This window comes from Lactuca virosa, chromosome 2 (assembly GCF_052849685.1).
Source record: "Lactuca virosa cultivar CGN04683 chromosome 2, Lactuca_virosa_CGN04683_v6, whole genome shotgun sequence".
In the NCBI taxonomy this organism is placed as follows: Eukaryota; Viridiplantae; Streptophyta; class Magnoliopsida; order Asterales; family Asteraceae; genus Lactuca; species Lactuca virosa.
Genome location: NC_136427.1, coordinates 199,346 through 224,183, shown reverse-complemented (window position 1 = coordinate 224,183; position 24,838 = coordinate 199,346).

The following is a 24,838-nucleotide window of genomic DNA, read 5'->3' as shown; positions in this document are numbered from 1 at the left end:
ATGAAATTGCCTCGTGAAAAAATCCCTAAAAACATGCAAAATGCATGAGTTTAAGCCTATATGCAATGTACTTTTATGAAATAAAGCTACAAAATGGGTACATGAAATGCACCTAACAAATCTCCCCAAGCTTAAACCTTTCTTGTCCTCAAGAAAGAACAAGAAAATTTAAACCGGAGAAAATAAAATAAAAGAGAAGAAAAGAAAATCAAAGTTAAACTTTTTTTTTTTGAAACTTGATGCAAGAAATCAAAACAAACATGAAAAAATATATCCAACCCAATTAACCCTGTTTTGTACCATAGTTAAGAATGTACCTGTCATGCCTTGAGTCAACTTGGCTTTAGTCTCAAAATATTATATGATAATAGAAATAAGACTTTGGCCACTCCCTAATACAACTCAACAGAATCAAAGATCACAACACTAATTCCCTTTCAATATCATGAAGTCAATTCTTGGAACAAATTATGGTCTTACTCTCGTGAAATAATATGTGACAAAACATGCTCAACCATCTTTGTTTCATAAAATATAACAATTCCCGATTCCAGGTATTTGTTGATCAACAACAATCTTTTTCTGAAAAATCTTTTCTAAAAATTCCTTAATATTTATCCAAATTGGTTACAAACTTCAAACCACTTACACCAGTCAAAGTAATTAACATTCAGTCCAATGTCATAAGTTCAAATCCAAGTCCAAGGGAATCTTTTGACAGCCAAGTATTTTTCCTAAACACAATATTCAATTAAACTATAAACACAATTATATACAAACTTCTTAATTATATTTTTTACAAATAAAGCTCATGGCTTTATTTGAAATCCGTGTAACGGGCTTCCAACCAACACATCCAAATTAAATGACCTTAGTGTGCTAGATTTAAAGAGATCCCTCGGGTTTACTTGCCCGAACCTCAAAGGTCACAGATTAGCTTTATTTGTTATTATTAAGTTCATGACTTTCTATGGAACCCATGTAACGAATTTTCAACTCAATCAGTCCCAAACAATTTAGCTTTAGGCGATTAGATGTAAAACACCCCTCAGAGTTTACTTGTTCGAATCCCAAAGGTCACAGATTAACTTAATAATAGTTTTTTTTTAAGTAACACAAATACAAATAACTAAGTTAACACATAACACTCTTATTAATTTATTTATTTATTTGGCCAATTTCTTTATATTTTCGTCCTTGACTTTTCTATTGTGGGACATCTCACGGTCTATTACCGTGAGGACTTCAAAGACATTTTTCAAGGGACTAAAGGTTAACATGCAAAGACCCGTAAGTATAGTTGAAAGTTATGTCCCCAAGCAGGGTATATAAAAGGGAATGAGTAGAAAGGACTTTTTAGAGCGCTGGAAGGCTCGGGACATTGAAATTTTGCATTCTTTTTTTTATTTATTTGGCATTTTAAGCTCAATTGAGCACTTACTACTCATAAGACCAGTCATATGTCCCAAAGAATCGACTCATACCTGCTGTTATGCTCAAATGTTGACAATCTTCTCACTTTCTGTTTTGCACAAGTAGCTTCGGGAGGTGTGTTCGTGTGCGATTAACTTGCTTTTAGATTTTCAATAAAAAGAGCAAGTCTAATCTCAAGGCACATGACTCATTTACCAGCTCAATTGTTTCGAAAAGATTCGGTTGCTTGGGATTGGATCAATTGTTTTTTTTTTCAAAGAATGCAATGCAAAAATTTGGATGCAAACAAAATGCAAAGAAAATAATAAAAATTAGAATAGAAAGAAAATCTTTTTGGTTTTTGAAAAATTTTCTATGCAGAAAAATGAACAAGAAAATAAAAATTAATGCAATATGTACAAAATTAATGTAACCTACATGCAACGGAATTTATGCATGGATGGATGCCCCTCCCCAAGCTTAAAATATAGCATCGTCCTCGATGCTTGGAGAGAGGCATAGTCGGCTTATTAAGAGTCGGATGGTGGAGGATGGTAGCTGATTTGGGAATGGGTCTAAAACATTCACAAATGCACACCAATTGAATTTTAAGTAAAATATGAACGATTAAAGATATGGAAAGAATTTACCAAATCTTTCTTGGTGCCTCACAATTGTGGTGTGAACCTCCTCTTCATCCTCCCCAAGCTATCCGTGAAGTATTTTTGGAGCCGGAGATTCATTTTCTAGGCATAAAAAATAAGTTTAAAACCATTTGGGACATTAAAAAAATTGAAATTTACCAAAGACTAAAAAGTTTTAAAAGAAAGAAAAAAAAACTCTAGGTTGCCTCCCGGTTAGATGCCCTTGTTTTAAGTCGTTGGCTCGACTTGGCCCCCTGAATGTGCTTTGTTATAAGTAGGTGGGCCTTTACAACACATTAACCTTCTCGCCACTTCCTTCAATTGAAAACTTATCTTCTACCTGACTTTTTTTTTTCTTTTTTTTAAAGCACCTGCTCACAAAATGCTTGGCATAAACAATTAGTAACACCATGTCCCCGGCAACGGCGCCAATTTGTTAGGCGTGTCAAACCCAACAAATAAAGGGTACAAATGACTCCTTAAACACTACTACTATGCACTAAAAACGTAGTACAAGGTAAGTAGGGTCGATCCACAGAGATACGGGACAAGTGTTTATATCTTTTTGCGTAAGGTACAAAAATGGTCACAGAATGGGGGGAATTTATAAGCAATGATTTAAACTATAGAATACAGCAATAAGTAAATGATTGATTAAGTGAAATAAGTTCAAGATTTGTAAGTACTCCAACTTTATGCAAGACAAATTAACAATGTGATTCCATGGATGACAAGATATTTGTTTAATTCTATCTAAGTTGGTACTTGAAAGTGTTAACAAGCTCTAACACTTCCCATTCACCACAATAATTAACCAAAACAAGCTCTTTGATTAATCCTAACCTTACCAATCTAATCTAAACAAACTCTTAGAATTAGGTTGAAAGATTGCATTAAACTTTATGTGAATGTTCCCAACAACACTCAATACTCCTCATAAGCTCGGGAGCATAACAATGTGTGAATAAGATTTACACTAAATTCATTCAATAGAAATCAGTTTAGTGTTTGTTACCTAGTCCAATTTACAAAACAATTACGGATTTTGCAATTAGATAACTTGAATGATCTAACCCTAATTCAAATGGCCAATAAGAATCACAATTAGATTCAAACATTCAATTGAAACAAAATCAAATTCACTAGATAGAAAATTGAAAGAAAACATCAAGTCATATGATTCAAATCACAACTAGAAGTCAAGACATAAAGTTGGATAATCTAGGGTTCTAGCCACTCATGACTAGAACAAGATCACAAATCTGGAAAATGAAATTAAAGTTCTTACAAAATGAAATCAAATGTTCCCAAGTGTTAATCAACTTCAAAATCCTCAAGAAAATCGCCTTCTCTACTCCAAAAGTCGACCCCCCAAAGTAAAAAGTCGGTTCCCCCCTTTAAAAATGGTGAAAAACTGCTTTAAAACCCGCATTTACGTTTACACGGTCCGCGTAAATTAACACTCTCATTTACACGGCCCGCGTAAACGCAAAAATATACTGTGCAGAAATCTACGTTTACACGGCTCGCGTAAACGCAAGGCTTGCATTTACACGGCCGTGTAAATCTCTGTAAAGCCAAAATCTTCATTTCTTTGATATCTTGCTCCTCGGTGCTCCGCAAGTCCTGAAATTTTGTCCGCAACTTTTATTTACCTCCTCCAACAATATTCTACCTCCAAAAGTCCCTGAAATATCATAAAAGTATTTGAATGAAATTGCCTCATGAAAAAATCCCGAAAAACATGCAAAATGCATGAGTTTAAGCCTATATGCAATGTACTTTTATGAAATAAAGCTACAAAATGGGTACATGAAATGCACCTAACATACACAATTTACCCTTTTTGCCCCAGCCTTTCAAAAAACGTTCATATTAAGTTCAAATGATACCAAACGCCCCTTGACTTATGAAAATCTTTACAAATTTAGTCCCAAAATTACACTTTAACTCCCAGAGATTCAATTCTTGTCGTTTGGCTTCCCGAAACCAACACCCCAATAATTATTATCTAATTTTGGGCTATAATAATTTAATACTATAATAAAATAACTTCTCGGGGTCCGAGGTTTATTATTTTAATTATTCTATTTAAAAAGGGATGTTACACATGTCAAGCAATTCTGGGGTGCTGACCTACCCATGTCAGGCCATTCCGGGGTGCCTACCTACCCTCCGGTCTATCTCACCCGGTCACGGGGACTATTTCACCCCCTACTACTATCACATAATAACATATCATAATCATGCCGTCAGACAGGTCTAGGGTGTCCGACCTACCCTTCGGTCCTAACGACCGAATTGGGGACTATTCCCCTCCTACTACCACTATCACATAGAACATATCATACTGGCACATACTCAACATACTACCACTGCTAGGATATCGTATCTAATGCACATACCAATAATCAATATTATCACAGGTAGTCTTACAGGCCTACCAAACTAGCATATCCAATTAGCATGCATATCTAATACATACTTATCATAACAACTACTAGGATATTAATCCATTGGGCCGGCCTTGGTGCCTTAGACCCCTTAGTATAGTGAGGATAACTCACATGGCACTGCTGAAGTCTCGCAGGCAAAGCTCCGGTTGTTGGTTGACAGATTCTCGAACTGTCAACATCAAACAATACCCAAATAATAATTGGTTTCCAAGCCCAAGGTCCAACTCACACTACAAAAGCCTAAAAGTCAAATCATGGGCCAAAGCCCAACATATGGCCCAATTTTCCAAACTGGGCCCAGACCTCTACATGGTCTTTCTTTAAGGCCCATCCAATTATTCCAATCCAATTCCCATGGTCCAAAGTCACATAATCATAAAGGCTTAATTATGGCCCATCTATGGCCCAATTTTCCAAATTGGGCCCAAGTCCTCACACGGGCGTTATCCTAAAGCCCATCTAATTATTTTGGTCCATTAACTTGTTCTTGGATAGCCCATCCATAGTCCAATCACCAAAGCCCAATAAGAAGGCCCAACTCAAGGCCCATGTGAAATTAGGGTTTTCACATGAATTGACGGTTAGGGTTAAGTGTTCCTACTTAACCCATTAAGGACTTAATCCATTAATTCCAATATTGCCCTAGGTTAAGTTACCAATGATTATAATATAATATTTTAAGCTCGTTAAATAATTCTGATGTGGTCCCGATATGTCCCAAAGTAGGGTTTCATTACATTATGGTTTTCCAAACCCTACTTAGAGTTTCCAACCCATATTAGCCCATTAGGCCCAATAACTAGGCCCTTTGACGAATTAGGGTTCATTAGGCCCATTAAGGTTTCACTAAGCCTATTAGGGCTTCATTGGGCCCATTAGGGTTTCAAGCATCCCAACCGAATCACCACAACAAGGCAAAGCACACCGCCACCCGACACGGCGGCCGGTGGTGGCAGGAGGCGGCAGCCACCACCTCACGGTGGTGGTTAGGGTTTTCTTTTCATTATTCCAATTCTAATTACACTTTACAATGTTGAAATTCAAATAACACACACACAATCACTAAGACACACGCACCCACGGTGGTGTATGGTGGCAGCCACCACCTCACGGTGGTGGTGGTGGTGGTTTCTTTTCTAGTTTCCGGCCAAAGGTTTCACACCCACACACTGCAACACACACTACAATACACCCAGCTAATGAATACATAAATCACACACACAGCCACCTTCCACGGTGGCTGGTGGCGACGGAAACATGACAGCAAGCGGCGGCCACCATGGCTGGCGGCCATGGTGGTTCCTTTCCTCGATCTCCGGCGAGCATCCCACACAATGACATCCCGCTACCGAAGCATGCACCCAAACGTCGATCTAAACTGAAGCACGCAACCTACACAGCCACTCCGTGGCGATGGGTGGCAGCTAGCAGCGGCTAGTGACGGCAGAACTTCCCCCACGTCAAAGGCTGCTTCGAATAATAGCAAAAACAGCCGAGAAGCATACCTGCTGGTGGTCCTCGTCTTCATCAGCAGCTTCCCGCGGCGGCAATGGTGGTAGGTTTACGACCTCTACAGTGGGAGTTACGATTCCGGTAAGGTGGTAGCATGGACGTCACGTCGGAATGGAATGGGGATAAGTGGTAGTTGCACAGCAAGATGGATACCGATGGTCTTGTCGCCGGCAGCAAGGGTCTCGGTAGCCTTTGGTTGCTCGGAACAGGAAGAAGCTGATGGGAGAGGCGGCTAGACGAAGGAGGTGGCGGCTGGATGGTTAGATCCTTTAGGGTTAGGGTTCGCTGATCGCTAAATTATATACCGGCTACATCCCAAACTTTGGTCCATAATGACACTCTTAGTCACTCCTTCCTTATTTTCTTTCAATATAAATCCCAAATTTACCATTTGACCCCTCCATGACAAATTCATTTCATCTTAGGTACACAATTTACCCTTTTTGCCCCAGCCATTCAAAAAACGTTCATATTAAGTTCAAATGATACCAAACGCCCCTTGACTTATGAAAATCTTTACAAATTTAGTCCCAAAATTACACTTTAACTCCCAGAGATTCAATTCTTGTCGTTTGGCTTCCCGAAACCAACACCCCACTAATTATTATTTAATTTTGGGCTATAATAATTTAATACTATAATAAAATAACTTCTCGGGGTCCGAGGTTTGTTATTTTAATTATTCTATTTAAAAAGGGATAGTACACATGTCAAGCCATTCTGGGGTGCTGACCTACCCATGTCAGGCCATCCCGGGGTGCCTACCTACCCTCCGGTCTATCTCACCCTGTCACGGGGACTATTTCACCCCCTAATACTATCACATAATAACATATCTTAATCATGCCGTCAGACAGGTCTAGGGTGTCCGACCTACCCTTCGGTCCTAACGACCGAATTGGGGACTATTCCCCTCCTACTACCACTATCACATAGAACATATCATGCTGGCACATACTCAACATACTACCACTGCTAGGATATCGTATCTAATGCACATACCAATAATCAATATTATCACAGGTAGTCTTACAGGCCTACCAAACTAGCATATCCAATTAGCATGTATCTAATACATACTTATCATAACAACTACTATGATATTAATCCATTGGGCCGGCCTTGGTGCCTTAGACCCCTTAGTATAGTGAGGATAACTCACCTGGCACTGCTGAAGTCTCGCAGGTAAAGCTCTGGTTGCTGGTTGACAGATTCCCAAACTGTCAACATCAAACAATACCCAATTAATAATTGTGTTCCAAGCCCAAGGTCCAACTCACACTACAAAAGCCTAAAAGTCAAATCATGGGCCAAAGCCCAACATATGGCCCAATTTTCCAAACTGGGCCCAGACCTCTACATGGTCTTTCCTTAAGGCCCATCTAATTATTCCAATCCAATTCCCATGGTCCAAAGTCACATAATCATAAAGGCTCAATTATGGCCCATCTATGGCCCAATTTTCCAAATTGGGCCCAAGTCCTCACACGGGCCTTATCCTAAAGCCCATCTAATTATTTTGGTCCATTAACTTGTTTTTGGATAGCCCATCCATAGTCCAATCACCAAAGCCCAATAAGAAGGCCCAACTCAACGCCCATGTGAAATTAGGGTTTTCACATGAATTGACGATTAGGGTTAAGTGTTCCTACTTAACCCATTAAGGACTTAATCCATTAATTCCAATATTGCCCTAGGTTAATTTACCAATGATTATAATTTAATATTTTAAGCTCGTTAAATAATTCTGATGTGGTCCCGATAAGTCCGAAAGTAGGGTTTCATGACATTATGGTTTTCCAAACCCTACTTAGGGTTTCCAACCCATATTAGCCCATTAGGCCCAATAAATAGGCCCTTTGACCAATTAGGGTTCATTAGGCCCATTAAGGTTTCACTAAGCCTATTAGGGCTTCATTGGGCCCATTAGGGTTTCAAGCATCCCAACCGAATCAACACAACAAGACAAAGCACACCGCCACCGGACACGTCGGCCGGTGGCGGCAGGAGGCGGCAGCCACCACCTCACGGTGGTGGTTAGGGTTTTCTTTTCATTATTCCAATTCTAATTACACTTTACAATGTTGAAATTCAAATAACACACACACAATCACTAAGACACACGCACCCACGGTGGTGTATGGTGGCAGCCACCACCTCACGGTGGTGGTGGTGGTGGTTTCTTTTCTAGTTTCCGGCCAAAGGTTTCACACCCACACACTGCAACACACACTACAATACACCCAGCTAATGAATACATAAATCACACACACAGCCACCTTCCATGGTGGCTGGTGGCGACGGAAACATGACAGCAAGCGGCGGCCACCATGGCTGGCGGTCATGGTGGTTCCTTTCCTCGATCTCCGACGAGCATCCCACACAATGACATCCCGCTACCGAAGCACGCACCCAAACGTCGATCTAAACTGAACCACGCAACCTACACAGCCACTCTGTGGTGATGGACGGCAGCTAGCAGCGGCTAGTGACGGCAGAACTTCCCCCACGTCAAAGGCTGCTCCGAATAATAGCAACAACAGCCGAGAAGCATACCTGCTGGTGGTCCTCGTCTTCATCAGCAGCTTCTCGCGGTAGCAATGGTGGTTGGTTTACGACCTCTACAGCGGGAGTTACGGTTCCGGTAAGGTGGTAGCATGGACGTCACGTCAGAATGGAATGGGGATAAGTGGTAGTTGCACAGCAAGACGGATACCGATGGTCTTGTCGCCGGCATCAAGGGTCTCGGTAGCCTTTGGTTGTTCGGAACAGGAAGAAGCTGATGGGAGAGGCGGCTAGACGAAGGAGGTGGCGGCTGGATGGTTAGATCCTTTAGGGTTAGGGTTCGCTGATTGCTACATTATATACCGGCTACATCCCAAACTTTGGTCCATAATGACACTCTTAGTCCCTCCTTCCTTATTTTCTTTCAATTTAAATCCCAAATTTACCATTTGACCCCTCCATGACAAATTCATTTCATCTTAGGTACACAATTTACCCTTTTTGCCCCCACCATTCAAAAAACGTTCATATTAAGTTCAAATGATACCAAACGCCCCTTGACTTATGAAAATCTTTACAAATTTAGTCCCAAAATTACACTTTAACTCCCAGAGATTCAATTCTTGTCGTTTGGCTTCCCGAAACCAACACCCCACTAATTACTATTTAATTTTGGGCTATAATAATTTAATACTATAATAAAATAACTTCTCGGGGTCCGAGGTTTATTATTTTAATTATTCTATTTAAAAAGGGATATTACACATGTCAAGCCATTCTGGGGTGCTGACCTACCCATGTCAGGCCATTCCGGGGTGCCTACCTACCCTCCGGTCTATCTCACCCGGTCATGGGGACTATTTCACCCCCTACTACTATCACATAATAACATATCATAATCATGCCGTCAGACAGGTCTAGGGTGTCCGACCTACCCTTCGGTCCCAACGACGGAATTGGGGACTATTCCCCTCCTACTACCACTATCACATAGAACATATCATACTGGCACATAGAACATATCAAGTAATAGCAAACCAGATAATTATCACAAAGATAATCATCTCAACTGTAATCAACTACTAGTGGGTCGGCCTTGGCACCTTAGACCCACTTCTACTGGAAGGTAACTCGCCTCAATGTCGTGTAGTTCCTGCACTGTCCTCGGTGTGGAAATCGACTCTCCTCAACTCCTCAATCCCTACACGACAACTTTTCTAAGTTATTAATTCATACTCATAACCCTTACAAGGGTCACTCAAGTCCAAGTCAAAGTCAAGGTCAAAACCATGGTCAAAGTCAACATTTGGTTGACTCGACTCGCCGAGTTGGTCCACCAACTCGCCGAGTCCCCATGTCCACAAAATGCTACCATCCCCTCCCTACTCGTCGAGTCTAGCAAGAGCTCGACGAGTTCGCCTTCAACAACACATCGGACTGTCTTCAACCAACTCGCCGAGTTCGTCCTTGAAATTGTCGAGTTCATCTTCATCCATATGAAGGTGTTCAGTATATGACTCGCCAAGTTCATCCTTGAACTCGTCGAGCCCGTCTTCATGTGGTTGGGACATTTCCTTGAACTCACCGAGTTCCTACTTGAACTCGTCGAGTCCTTCGATCTTCAAGTCCATAAACAAACCCCTAACAGGTTGAGTGTTCCTTCCACTCAACCAAAGACCATTTCTAGAAGACATTTGGGGGAAAATGCGACCTGGGTTGCCGAGTCCCTCTTTGTCCAAAACTATTCAGTCGATTATAATGGGTCTTAATGCATCAAAACCATAGATCTGACCTCTTAGGGTCCATTTTATACGTAAGTTCCAATCTTGACGTCCATGCATGGGGGGTTTTGGCTCAAAAGCCATAAAAAGAGGTATATAAGAAGCATGGGTCTCCCATGGCCATAAAGTTGGCGCCTTTATGCCATGGGAACCCTCAATGGTTCCAGATCTGAAGTGTAACTCCAAACACACTCACAAAATCTGATTTTTACTTCACAACTCATAAAAAGGGTAGGAAAATAGCCCCAAATCAAGATCTAAGTAATGAATAGAGAAGGTATCAGCTTTATACCTCAAATGAGCAGGAAATGTGCCAAGACTTCTGGATCTACTTGCTCTCTCTTGTTCTCCCAAGCTTCATTCTCCTCTTCCAACTTCAAATACACACAAAAAGGCACCAAAAATCTCAAAAACACTCAAATAAGGCTTAGGGTTTCGAGTTAGGGTTTCTCTGGGTTGGGAGGAAAAATGGGGTCTGTGTTGGGCGTTATAAGTTGTTTAAATAGGGTGCAAACCCTAAATATTAGGGTTTCATCCAGACAGTCCTACTCGTCGAGTCGGTCTCCCGACTCGTCGAGTAGGTCACTTATCCTGCCGATCCAAAGTCGATTCTACTCGACGAGTTGGGCCTCCAACTCGCCGAGTCCCAGAGCAAAACATGAGTTTACTTTAATTAAAATACGTACCAGAAACCGGGTGTTACAAATCTCCCCCACTCATTTTAGATTTCGTCCTCGAAGTCTGTTGCTGAATCCGAAAAAAGCTCGGGGTAGTGCTCCCTCATCTCGTCATCCATCTCCCAGGTCCATTCCGAGCCATTGTGGTGTTGCCATTGCACCTTCACCAGCTCCTCCCTCTTGTTCCTCATATCCCTTGACTTCCTGTCGAGGATAGCTACTGGCCGCTCAATATAGTTCAGGCTGTCATCCACCTGAATATCCTCCAAAGGCACCACCACAGAATCATCTACCAGGCACTTCTCTGCTGGGAGACGTGAAAGGTGCTGAGAATCTGACTGAGTTCGGCTGGCAGATCCAACCTATACGCCACCTTGCCCACCCGGGCTACAACCCTAAAGGGTCCAATGTACCTAGGGCCCAACTTGCCTCGCTTCCTGAACCGAATGACACCTTTCCAAGACGACACCTTCAGAAGCACCATATCCCCGACCTGAAACTCCAGGTCCGAACGATACCTGTCGGCATAACTTTTCTGCCGACTCTGAGCAGTCTAAATCCTACTCCGAACCTGCTAGATCTTCTCTGTAGTCTTGAGTACCACTTCAGTACTCTCCATGACCCTCTGTCCAACCTCACCCCAACATATCGGGGTCCTGCCCTTCCTCCCGTACAACATCTCGAACGGAGGACGGTCGATACTCGTGTGATAGCTGTTATTATAGGAAAACTCTGCCAAAGGAAGGTAAGTATCCCAACTACCTCCGAAGTCTAAAACACACGCCCGCAGCATATCCTCCAGAGTCTGGATGGTTCGCTCACTCTGACCATCCATCTGCATGTGAAAAGCGGTGCTAAAATGCAAACGAGTACCCAGCTCGTCGTGAAACTTCTTCCAGAATCTGCAAGTGAACCGCACATCTCTGTCAGAAATCACCGAAACTGGCACCCTGTCACACCCCCGAACCAGACGGCGGAAACGTCTGAGGGCTCGTGTGACTTAAATTGAAATATCATCACAATGAATATACATGAAACATAACATAAACATCACCATGCATTAATACATTACAACCGTCATTGTTCACATCAAGTACATTGTTTACATTACATAATCCCAAACATAAATTGTTTATCAAATGACATCACACAAAAGACATTCATACACACGCTTGATAATTATTCATTCTAACGGTTACCTGAGAACACAAGTTATTTTGAAAACGGTCAACATATATAATGTTGGTGAGTTCATAAGCAGGTTTGATATGAAAATGTTTTGTATTGTTTGTAAAACCCAGAAAATTCAATATTTTCTGAAACAGTAATTGTTTACAAAAAAGGTGTGATGATCCATAAGTATACGTGTGAATGATTTCAAAACATGTAAAAGTGAAATGTTTCTCATGATAGTTTCTTGTATTATAGTCGTTGTAAGTAAAAGTGAATAATGTTGTTCCCCCGGAAAACCCGATGTTTTCCGATATAAATAGTATGATAGTTTTATATTATTGTATCGTCACAGCATATGAACACGATTTCCCAATGATTACTTAGATGGTAATGGATCTCTATGTGAGTCGTTATAACCATGCATAATAATGACTAATTCGCCTGTCTTGGCATTTTATCGAATGTCGGTCTTCAATTAAGATTTTGTCACCCTAGACTGGCCGAGTCTAACTGTAGCGAACAGCTTAGGTGTGGGGGAGTCACCTCCTTATAGATCTATACACAAACTCTCGCTCTCCCTCCAGGAGACTTTGATTATAACTACAGACTACGACCGACACTTATTGGTGTCACCCGTTATTTCTATAAATCCATAAGAAATTGAATAACATTGTTTTACAACCCGATTTGTGTTTACTTGAATAAAGGTAAGCCTAACAGACAAAAAGAAGAGGACTACGAAGGCCCACTAACTTTGTATGTTATTACAGGCTGTCGAGTATGCTACGGACACGTTATAGCCTATTAAGCATATTATGAATGTTTAGGGTCTTATTAGCAATGAAAATGGACCATTAAGGCCTAATAGCATATTAAAGCTGATAAAGGCCCATTGGGTATGTAATTGGGTCACCGGAAGCCCAATAAACATGTGTGATTATATTGGGCCCAATAATCATGATATTGGGTCATAAAGGCCCAATAGCACGAATAGAAGATATTTGAGCCCAACCATTGAATCATTTACAATTTATTGATCTTAAGTTCGTAATGTAGCTATTTGTTGTAGGCAAAATGTTTATTCGAAGTATTAAAATACTTTGACGTTTGATTTATAACGAAGCTTTGGTTATATATATATATATATATATATATATATATATATATATATATATATATATATATATATATATATATATATATATATATATATATAACCATGCGTTATAAACTTAATAGTTTTAACCCAATAATTTAATATTCGTCTAATTGGCCCAAAAACATTTAGTTTGACCATTTCAGCCCCTTTATCTATAAAAATGGCACTTTTAGTCCCCTTTTATGAAAATTGACATTTTTGGTCCTTAAACCGTTTTTCTTGACGTTTTAGACCCAAACTTTATTTGAAATAATAAATTCAGCCCAAAACTATTGTATTTGCCATTTCCAGCCCTTAGTTGAAAAAAGTTTACATTTTTGGCTCAATTTCCGTAAGTTTTACAATTTTGACCCCAAAGTCGAAAACTTTGCATTTTTAGTCCAGTTTTTACATCAAAGTCATTTTCAGCCCTTAAAACAGTTTTATTCATGTTTTAAACTCATAGTTTGTTAACTTTTCCATTTCATCCCCTCAAATACTTCATTTTTCGCAACTTTGGGCCCAAAACTCGTAAGGCCCAAATTTAAAGCCCATTAAGCTAAAATTTATGTTTTTGACCCCTAGACAAGTGTTATTTTCATAAAAGTTAGATTTCTATGTAAATAATACTATTTTGTCCTTATAAAATCAAAAATATCATATTTTACCCAAACTTTGATTATTTTTGCAAAAATGACACTTATAAGGATTTTGACTTTGTTTTCACTTCTTAAGCCTAAAGATCCTTAGATCTTTGAAGTAAGTTGTTTATTATGTACATTGTTTATGTATTTTTCACACTTTAGCCATAGATTTCAAGATTTAGCAAATAATATCATATTTTCACAACATAAACCAAAGAAATCACATATAACAAGCATACACACATAGATCAACACATAGTACTTGTATTCTCCCCCAAAAATAAGTAAAAACCGAAAACAAGGGGGTATGAACTCACCTTGCTTTGTTGCTCACGTTTTGAAGAAGAAATGGAAGGGGTTAAGGTGATTCTCGGCCCTAGCAAGCTTTTTGAGAAATCTTTGGGCTTAGATGGGTTCTAAGAAGCATGATCATGAATTTGAATGAATTAAGAGAAGACTTTTGATAAGATGTAGAAGTTAATCCATGGATCTAAGTAAAACCTTACCAAGGATTTGTGATATGAGTGAAGAACCTTCTTGGAATGCTTGCAAATCTCGAAATTTGGATGGAAGAATGAAGGTGTTCTTGAGAGGATTTGGAAGTATTTGGAAGTGAATTAAGTGTGTGTGTGTGTGTGTGTGTTGATGCTCTCGGCCGAGAGTAGAAGAAGAAGAAGAGGGGAGAGAGGGTGAGGTGACATTGCATGGATGTCCACCATGCAATAAGGAGGTGGCATGCTCACAATTTTCCTCCTTAATCCATTTTATCTTAATTCTTTTTCTAATCTTTTCTTTCTTTTTAAATGGGTCGAGAATTGCATTAAGAAGGTAAAAGGATTCATTTTGGCCCAATTCTTGATCCTTACTTGAAATCATGAGGTCCATAAAGAAGTTTTCGGCCCATTGGGCCCTTAGGGTGGTTCACGGCCCAATTAGCATAAAAGATTAGGTTTGTGGCCCATTAGGGCTAATTAGATTAGTTATGGCCCAACAAGGTTAATTAGGCTAGTTATGGCCCAATAAGGCTTATTGGAGTAGTTTATTTCCATTTTAGGCCCAATACGGCCCAAAATGTCAAATCTCATGAAGGTGGGTTGAATTAGAGCCCAATTAAGGGTTCTAAGCCCAAACTAGTCAAATTGGAAACTTATTGGTCCATTAGGCCCAATAAGGAAATCCTAGTCCATAATGGACTTAAACCGGGATTTTTAGGGTTTCCAATCTTTTGTTGACTATTTGAAGTGTTTGCATAGGGTGATTGATGGAACTTTGGTGTTATTGAATAAACATCATGCATAGTTTCAAGTTTTAGTCACAAATGTTATCATTGTTAATGTTTACAAAAGCATTAGAATTCCTAGTTGTGACACACCCTGTGCCGAGCCACTACCTCTCTTGATATAGATGTCGGCCAACTACTCGGCCGAAATGCTCTCCTGGATCGGAATGAAATGGGCGCTCTTGGTCAACCGATCAACGATGACCTAAATCGAATCCACTCCTCGCGTGGTCCTGGGAAACTTTGTGATGAAATCCATAGTGATATATATCTTCCCATTTCCACAGCGGAATATCCAACGGCTGGGTCTTTTCGTGAGGTCTCTGGTGCTTGGCCTTGACCTTCCTGCAGGTCAGGCATCTCTCGACAAACCAAGCTACGTCCCACTTCATGCAGGGCCACCAATAATCAAGGCGAAGATCCATGTACATCTTCGTCGCCCCGGGATGGATAGAAAACCTGGATTTGTGCTCCTCCTCCATCAATACATGGCGCACACCTCCATGATATGGGACCCACACCCTACGGTGTAGAGTCAACAATCCACAACTGTCATAATCGAAGGAGGAAACCTGACCCACAATACGCTCACTCTTACGATGTTCCTCCTTCATGGCCTCCTGTTGGGCCTCTCAAATCCGCTCCAACAGCGGGGTCACCACCGTCATCCTCAAACAAACATCTCCGATCGGTGCTACCTTGGGCTAAGCACATCGGCCACGACATTGGCCTTCCTCGGGTGGTAGAGGATCTCACAATCGTAATCCTTCACCACATTTAGCCATCGACACTGCCTCATATTCAGATTTGGCTGATCCATGAGGTACCTCAAACTCTTATGGTCCGTGTAAATAGTACAGCGGACCCCATAGAGGTAATGACGCCAAATCTTGATGGCGAAAACAACTGCCCCCAACTCCAAGTCATGTATCGGATAGTTCGCCTCATGAGGCTTCAGCTGCCTCGAAGCGTAGGCGATAACATGCCCCCGCTGCATCGATACCGCGCCCAAAACTGAGACGGATGCATCGCAATATACCACAAAATCATCCATGCCCTCCGACAGGGCTAAGATTGGTGCCTCGCACAATCTCTGTCTTAGCGTCTCGAATGCGGCATGCTGCTCTGGCCCCCAGCGAAATACCACTGCTTTCCTTGTCAACCGGTTCAAAGGCACGGCTATCTTGGAGAAGTCCTGAATGAATCTCCGATAATACCCTGCCAATCCCAGGAAGCTCCGAATCTCAGATGAAGACCTCGGAACCTCCCACCTCATCACGGCCTCTACTTTGGCCGGGTCGACCGAAATCCCGTTCTGGTTGACAAGGTGCCCAAGAAACTGCACCTTGCGTAACCAGAACTCACACTTGGAGAACTTGGCATACAAGCTCTCCCTCCTAAGAGTATCCAATACCTCCCGCAAGTGCTCCTCATGCTGCTCCCGTGTCTTGGAATAGACCAAGATGTCATCAATGAAAATTATCACAGTCTGATACAGCATCGGTCTACACACGTGGTTTATGAGATCCATGAACACGGCAGGAGCATTAGTGAGCCCAAAAGGCTTCACCATGAACTCACAGTGACCATATCGTGTCTGAAAAGCAGTCTTCTGCACATCCTCCTCTCTGACCCTCATCTGATGATAACCCAAACGCAGATCAATCTTGGAGAACCAAGATGCTCCCTGAAGCTGGTCAAAGAGGTCATCAATCCTCGGGAGTGGGTAACAGTTCTTCACCGTTACCTTATTCAGCTCCTGGTAATCTATACACATCCGATGCGACCCGTCCTTCTTCTCCACATATAGTATCGGGGCTCCCCAGGGTGAACTGCTCGGTCTAATTAATCCCTTGTCTAACAGCTCGTGCAGCTGGGTAGACAACTCCTGCATCTCATGAGGAGCCATCCGATACGGTGCCTTGGCTATCGGAGCCGCACCAGGGACTAGGCCGATCCTGAACTCTACCTGCCTCTTCGGAGGTATTCCAGGCAGCTCCTCTAGAAATACATCCACGTACTCTCGTAACACCGGCATGCCACTTACTGTCGCCTCGTCTGTCTCCCGGGTATCCAAGACATAGGCGATATACCCTGCGCACCCCTGTTGGAGGTAGCGTCTAGCCCTCGCTGTTGAGCATAAAGTTGGTCCGCGTTGTGGCCTCTTGCCCTGAATCACCAGCTCTCCCCCACTGGGGGTCCTAACCCGGACCAACTGTTGCGCGCAGTCGATCACCGCCCCATTGGGGCTCAGCCAATCCATGCCTATAATAACCTTGTTCCCCCGCAACGGTATGGGAACCAAGTCTACCAAGTAGCGCTCCTCAAACAGTCTCAAAATACAATCCCTGAAAACCTCTGATGCTCGCACTGATCGGTCGTCCGTAATCTCGACCTCTAGAGGGAAATCTAACATGCCCGAAGACTTAGGGAACCTCTTGCTAAGTGCAAGAGAGACAAATGATCGGGTAGCACCCGAATCAAACAATACCTGAACTGGGATACCGTTCACATGGAACGATCCTAAACAAAACATATAACATAATACATTAATATCACAAACGACATATAATAAAAGTTAGAGAGAAGAAACCATACCCGTCACCACATCGGGTGCGACGCGTGCCTTCTTGGCTGTCAACTGAAAAGCTCGGCTCCTCACCACTGGAGCCTCTGACTTGACCTTTCGGCCATCCGTAACCCGTGCAGTCGTTGGAGTCGGCGCCACCACTGGCGCTGCTGCTGCTGCTGTCAATCTAGGGCAGTTGGCCTTTTTATGGCCCCTCTGATTGCAATGAAAGCAAATCAGGTCTGATGTCTGAACAGTGGGGGCAGGGACAGTACAATCCCTGCCAAAGTGCCCCATCTTGCCGCACTTGTAGCAGCCTGATGATCCCGCTCTACAAGCTCCCTCATGCGGCCTGCCGCATTTCCTGCAGCGGCTCTGGCCCGGCTGGCCCTTCAACCTTGTGTCGGATCCCTTGGGTTTCTTCCCCAAAACCCCAGTAACCTGCTCCGTCTCTGCCTTCCTCTTCCTGAGGTGCTCTAAATCAATCTCCCTCTCCCTCGCCCTGGCAATCATGGACTCCAGGGTCGGGCAGGCTGAGTAGCTGACATGCTCTCGAATGTCAGCCCTCAACATGTCATGATAGCGGGTCTTTCGCATCTCCTCATCCCCGTATACCGAGGTACCAATAAATCTCTCTCTCGGAACTTGGCGGTGATCTCCGACACTATCTCTGTCGTCTGTCTCGTATCTAGAAACTCCTTGGCCAGTTGCTGAAGCTCCACAGCTGGCGCAAACTCAGCCCTGAACCTAGTCACAAAGTACGACCAAGTCATAGCCTCGATGGCTGGGGCCCCCAGTGAGTCACCAACTGACTCCCAAACAACCTGCAGCAAAGCGGACCTTCGATCCCTCCAGGCAGAAGCTCGTCAACTGTGCGGACTCGATGTCTACGATCCATCTCCTGGCAGCAATGGGGTCCTTCACCCTGTGAAAGTATGGCGCACCACTCCCCCTGAAGTCCTTGAAGGACATTGTGCGCGTACCCAAATGGCTGGACGCCAAGTCACTCCTGAATGTCCGGAGGCGATCCTCCATCAGCTCAATAATCCCCTCCTTGATCGACCCGAAAATGACCAGGGTCGCCTCAAGGATATCTCTCGTGATCTCAGATGCAATGAACTCGTCTAGCCCGTCATCAACCTGCTCGGATCCCGCAGCCGAGCCTGATCCCGATCCTGATCCAGACCCTGAACCTCCTGCTCCATGTCGCGTAATCTCCATACCGAAATAAGCATATAAACATTAGGGTCATACATACTCTCGAGAGGTCTTACATACTCTCCAAGTTTCCTGGTTCTATCTAAGCCCTCCTTGATTCGAGTACGGATCCTCTGCTTCCAGTAGTACGGGCCCATACTACCTTCCACATTTATCCGTACTTTCCTCAAGGATTGCTTTGACTTCACCAAGTCCCTTATACTAATACTGCTTTCCAAACTAATCTCGTCCTAGGCTTGTCCTAGGGCACTCTCCGACCTACTCTCCGCAATCAGCTGCACAAGGAGTCCCTACCATCTTTCCCTATCTATCTTGTGAATATTATTACATATTCTCTTACTAGTTAGTTAAATCTAGCGGGAACCCCTATAAGCACAAAGCAAGCAGCATTCGTACATTGAGTAACCATTACCAAGCATAACCTAATCAGGCTACCATACTGCTGACTATCCAGCCCTAGCATATAACTCAATAAACTCATACAACAGGCATATAAGGCATCCTTCCTAGATCATTGGCCCTAATCTAGCATGCAGTTCTCATAATCACATAACAGGAATACAAGGCATCCTCCCTAGATCCTTAGCCCTAGTCTAGCATGCAGTTCTCATTATCATATCATGTAACATAACATATCATGTATGGGTATCTTGGGGAAAACTTACTTGAGCTCGGCCGGTCGCACACATCACACACCTTGTTCTTTCTCAAAACTCCTTATTTTTAAATTTTAGAAAATTATTTTTCTTGTAAAAATCCTTCAAGCCCTCGGTTTGAGTCTGGACACCCCCGAAGGTGTGCCCGAATCCCTCAAACCAAGGCTCTGATACCAACTTGTAACATCCCAAAATCGAGACCCAAATTTTTTTGTTTAATTACATTACTTATAAAAATAGTTTACGGAAAACATCGCTGCTATCATTTTAAAATTCCAAGTCACAAATCACAAGTCTCGAAAATCATATCATCAAATAGTAAAAGGTCAGAGTACAATCCCAGGGTTCTCAAGGCGGAAATCATATGTGTGCGATGCGCTGCTACCCTGCCGGCTCCTTCCCCTTAGCTGAAGAGGTACCTGAAACCAAAACTAAAAACTGTAAGCATGAAGCTCAGTGAGTTCCCCCATCATACCATATATCATTCAACACACATACTGCCGGGCAATTCTGGGGTGCCCGACCTACCCATGTCAAGCCATTCTGGGGTGCTGACCTACCCATGTCAAGCCATTATGCGGTACTGACCTACCCATGTCAGGCCATTCTGGGGTGCCTGCCTACCCTCCGGTCTATCTCACCCGGTCACGGGGACTATTTCACCCCCTACTACTATCACATAATAACATATAATAATCATATCGTTAGAAAGGTCTGGGGTGTCCGACCTACCCTTCGGTCCTAACGACCGAATTGCAGACTATTCCCCTCCTACTACCACTATCACATAGAACATATCATACTGGCACATAGAACATATCAAGTAATAGCAAACCAGATAATTATCACAAAGACAATTATCTCAACTGTAATCAACTACTAGTGGGTCGGCCTTGGCGCCTTAGACCCACTTCTACTGGAAGGTAACTCGCCTCAATGTCGTGTAGTGCCTGCACTGTCCTCGGTGTGGAAATCTACTCTCCTCAACTCCTCAATCCCTACACGAAAACTTTTCTAAGTTATCAATTCATACTCATAACCCTTACAAGGGTCACTCAAGTCCAAGTCAAAGTCAAGGTCAAAACCCTGGTCAAAGTCAACATCTGGTTGACTCGATTCGCCAAGTTGGTCCACCAACTTGTCGAGTCCCCATGTCCACAAAATGCTACCATCCCCTCCCTACTCGTCGAGTCTAGCAAGAGCTCGACGAGTTCGCCTTCAACAACACATCGGACTGTCTTCAACGAACTCGCCGAGTTCGTCCTTGAACTCTCGAGTTCATTTTCATCCATATGAAGGTGTTCGGTCTATGACTCGCCGAGTTCATCCTTGAACTCTTCGAGTCCGTCTTCATGTGGTTGGGACATTGCCTTGAACTCGCCGAGTTCCTCCTTGAACTCGTCGAGTCCTTCGATCTTCAAGTCCATAACAAACCCCTAACATGCTGAGTGTTCCTTCCATTCAACCAAAGACCATTTCCAGAAGACATTTGTGGGAAAATGCGACCCGACTCGTTGAGTCCCTCTTTGTCCAAAACTATTCGATCGATTATAGTGGGTCTTAATGCATCAAAACCATAGATCTAACCTCCTAGGGTCCATTTTATATGTAAGTTCCAATCTTGACGTCCATGCATGGGGGTTTTTGGCTCAAAAGCCATAAAAGAGGTATATAAGAAGCATGGGTCTCCCATGGCCATAAAGTTGGCACCTTTATGCCATGGGAACCCTCAATGGTTCCAGATCTGAAGTGTAACTCCAAACACACTCACAAAATCTGATTTTTACTTCACAACTCATAAAAAGGGTAGGAAAATAGCCCCAAATCAAGATCTAAGTAATAAATAGCCAAGGTATCAGCTTTATACCTCAAATGAGCAGGAAATGTGCCAAGACTTCTGGATCTACTTGCTCTCTCTTGTTCTCTCAAGCTTCATTCTCCTCTTCCAACTTCAAATACACACAAAAAGGCACCAAAAAGCTCAAGAACACTCAAATAAGGCTTAGGGTTTCGAGTTAGGGTTTCTCTGGGTTGGGAGGAACAATGGGGGCTGTGTTGGGCGTTATAAGTTGTTTAAATATGGTGAAAACCCTAAATATTAGGGTTTCATCCATATATTCCTACTCATCAAGTCGGTCTCGCGGCTCATCAAGTAGGTCACTTATCCTGTCGATCCAAAGTCGAGTCTACTCGAGGAGTTGGGCCTCCAACTCGCTGAGTCCCAAAGCAAAACATGAGTTTACTTTAATTAAAATACATACCAGAAACCGGGTGTTACACCAGGCTCCCAAGCCTGGCCCACTCAGCTTTTTATATTACAGGTAGTGGAACAAGAGCAAAGTTGGATGATGACGAGGGATTTTCGATTATAGGCCAATAGATGTAAATAACTGTTGTAAGGCCTATACCGTACTGTTTATGCTTTTGTTATGTATCGGAACATGACATCCTGAGGTTTGTAATGTAATGAAATACATTTCTTTAAGAAATGCTTTGATAAATTTTTATCATATTTTGTTTTGAGGACAAATTCCGCAACACCTTTTGAAAGATTACTCTGGTTTTATTTTAAAAGCATAAACGAAATCGGTCTTTTCTGGCCGTGAAAATGGGGATGTCACATCATCTCAGATGTACCTTTGGTTTCTTCCGCATTGTCGATAGGAGCTGACCAAAAAAATTCATCACAACCATCTTTATTATCTTCTTCGACCAGGGACGTTAGTTCTACAGTTTGATTTTTATTCAGTCCCTTGGTTGCGAAAACCTGATTAGGAACATTTTGAACCTTTGGGAAAACAGTTGCTTTTTCTTTTAAAACTTTTGATTTAACTTCAGAAGAACGTGCAAACTCAACTATATTTTCAGAAATTAGGACTTTCGCAAGTTCAGGTTCGCTTTTAACAAATTCAGAGCAATCAACCTCATCCTCCACAAAGATTTCACTCATATCACTATCATCATCGAATTCAGATGTATTTTCCACATTAAGTTTATTTTTTGAACTCAACATAGTGTTTAATGAGTCAAACTTCTGCACAGTATCAGATTTAATTTTCTCTTTGTCATTTTCATCCAAAAGTTGTTTCAACATATTTTTGTGATCTTTGGACTGTATGAAAGATTCAATTTTGTCCAGTCCTATTCTGTAAGCATCCGAGACTTCGTCAGATGAGACGATGGATTCGCACATGTAACAATCTGCATCGATTTCGTCCTCTTTCAATTCAAGAAAGGGCAAAATCATCTTGTGTATTTTCTTACCAATTTCACAATCAAGGTGCAACTGGGTAATATTAAAATAAAGTCTTTTAGCAATTAAACAAAAAAAAAAGTTTTGTTGTTTTAAAAGCCTCAAATTATCTCTTTGAAAATAAATCAACTTATCCCTAGACTTAGCCAAATCAGACTCTAACTTGTCAATCCATATGCGCTGCTCCTCACTTTTGTTCGAAACCCTGCCGAGTTGATCGGTTAAGTTAGAACTATTCAAACGGCTTCTTTTTAAACTTTCGCTGAAACTATAGACTGTATATCTTAAATGATCTAATCCAGTTTCATACCGAGATAGAGGAATATTTAGATATTGAAGAATAGTGTGTACCTTATTAATCACCTTCTCACACTCACTGATCTGCTCAGGGACTGGTTTTGCAGCGAAACAGCTGTCGGAGACACGACCGCCATCTGTAGCATATCCTCTTAGCTCCGAAGCCTCATTGCTCACCATTAAGCATCTTCCATTGAACTGCGAACCATCATCTTTCGCTACAAAGCTTCTCCCATGAGTTGGTCTGCGAACTTCTTCGTCCTCAGAGTCAGTCGACCATACTTCGACTCTGCCAAACTCATCTTCGTTTTCCTGCATAATTAAAGCAGGCATAGCATTTTCAGTATGTTTCTTCTTCTTGATCTCCTCCAGCTTTCTGAGATAGTAGGTCTCATCATCCTCTTCCTCTTTCTTCTCGTTCATTCTCCTCAGCATGCACTCCTTATCTAAATGATTTTTACCGTGACAATAATTGCAGGCATATCCGGAGTCACCCATTAGCTTCTTTTCCTTCTTAACGTCTTCCTTTTGAGAGTTGTTAGAACTCTCATCCTTCACCTTCTTAGAGCTGCAGCTTCCCTGCTAGTTTCGGTTTTTATTGCATCCAAAATTCTTCTTTGAGAATCTTTTAGGATTGGACACCATCATCGCATACTCATCCTTTGAGAGTTCCCAATCGGAGAGATCAGACTCCGAAGCTTCTTCTTCTGCAACCATCTTGCTCTTCGCAACTAGGGCCAACGATCCCATCCCAGACACTACCTTTCCTTCCTTTGTCACTTCATCCTCGTGCGACCTAAGAATACCAACAAGCTTTGCCAAAGAGTAGTTCTTAAACTGCTCACGTGCTTTAACCGTCGACACCACAGCTTTCCATTCAGGTCTCAACCCATTCATGAACGTGAATTTCTGTTCTATCAATTCACGTCCAATTTTGTGTTTCATCATCTTACTTAAAATATGATTGTAGCGGTTGAACGTTTGATCGAGACTTTGCTCTGGCTTCTGAACAAAGGCTCCAAACTCTGAAAGCAGGAGTGTTTGAATAGAGTGCTCAAGATCTGCATCACTTGAGTATAGTTCTTTGAGCCTATCCCAAATAGATTTTGATGTATCAAGGGAACTCACCAGACAAAACGTGTTTGGAGGCAAAGCAAACCTAATAATCCTCATCGCTTTGACGTTGCTGATTAGCTTGTCTCTCTCATCCTGTGGAATGTCTTTGACCTGAAGAATAAGATTATTATAGTCAGCGTGAGTTTTTATTTCCTTTCTTGTTCTAGTGTGAGAGAACGTTATGGCATCCCATATCAAAGAGACATTATCTTCAAGACCAAGGACATAATCTTCAAAGTGTAGTGTCCATACTTCATAATCATTCGGAAAGAGTATAGGGATCCTTGTTGTAGATCCAATGTTGCTCGAGAGATTGATGGAGTTAACGTAAGAGTCATTAGGATGCATGTTATCGATTTGATAAAAACATGTAAGAACCATATGTGTAAACCTAAAAACGAGTGTAGGGTAAAATAAAGATCAAGATTCAACATCCGTAATCGGTGAAATCGAAGAAGACGGCAGACTCAAGATCCTATTAAAGCGGAAACCCTAATAGCTCTTTTA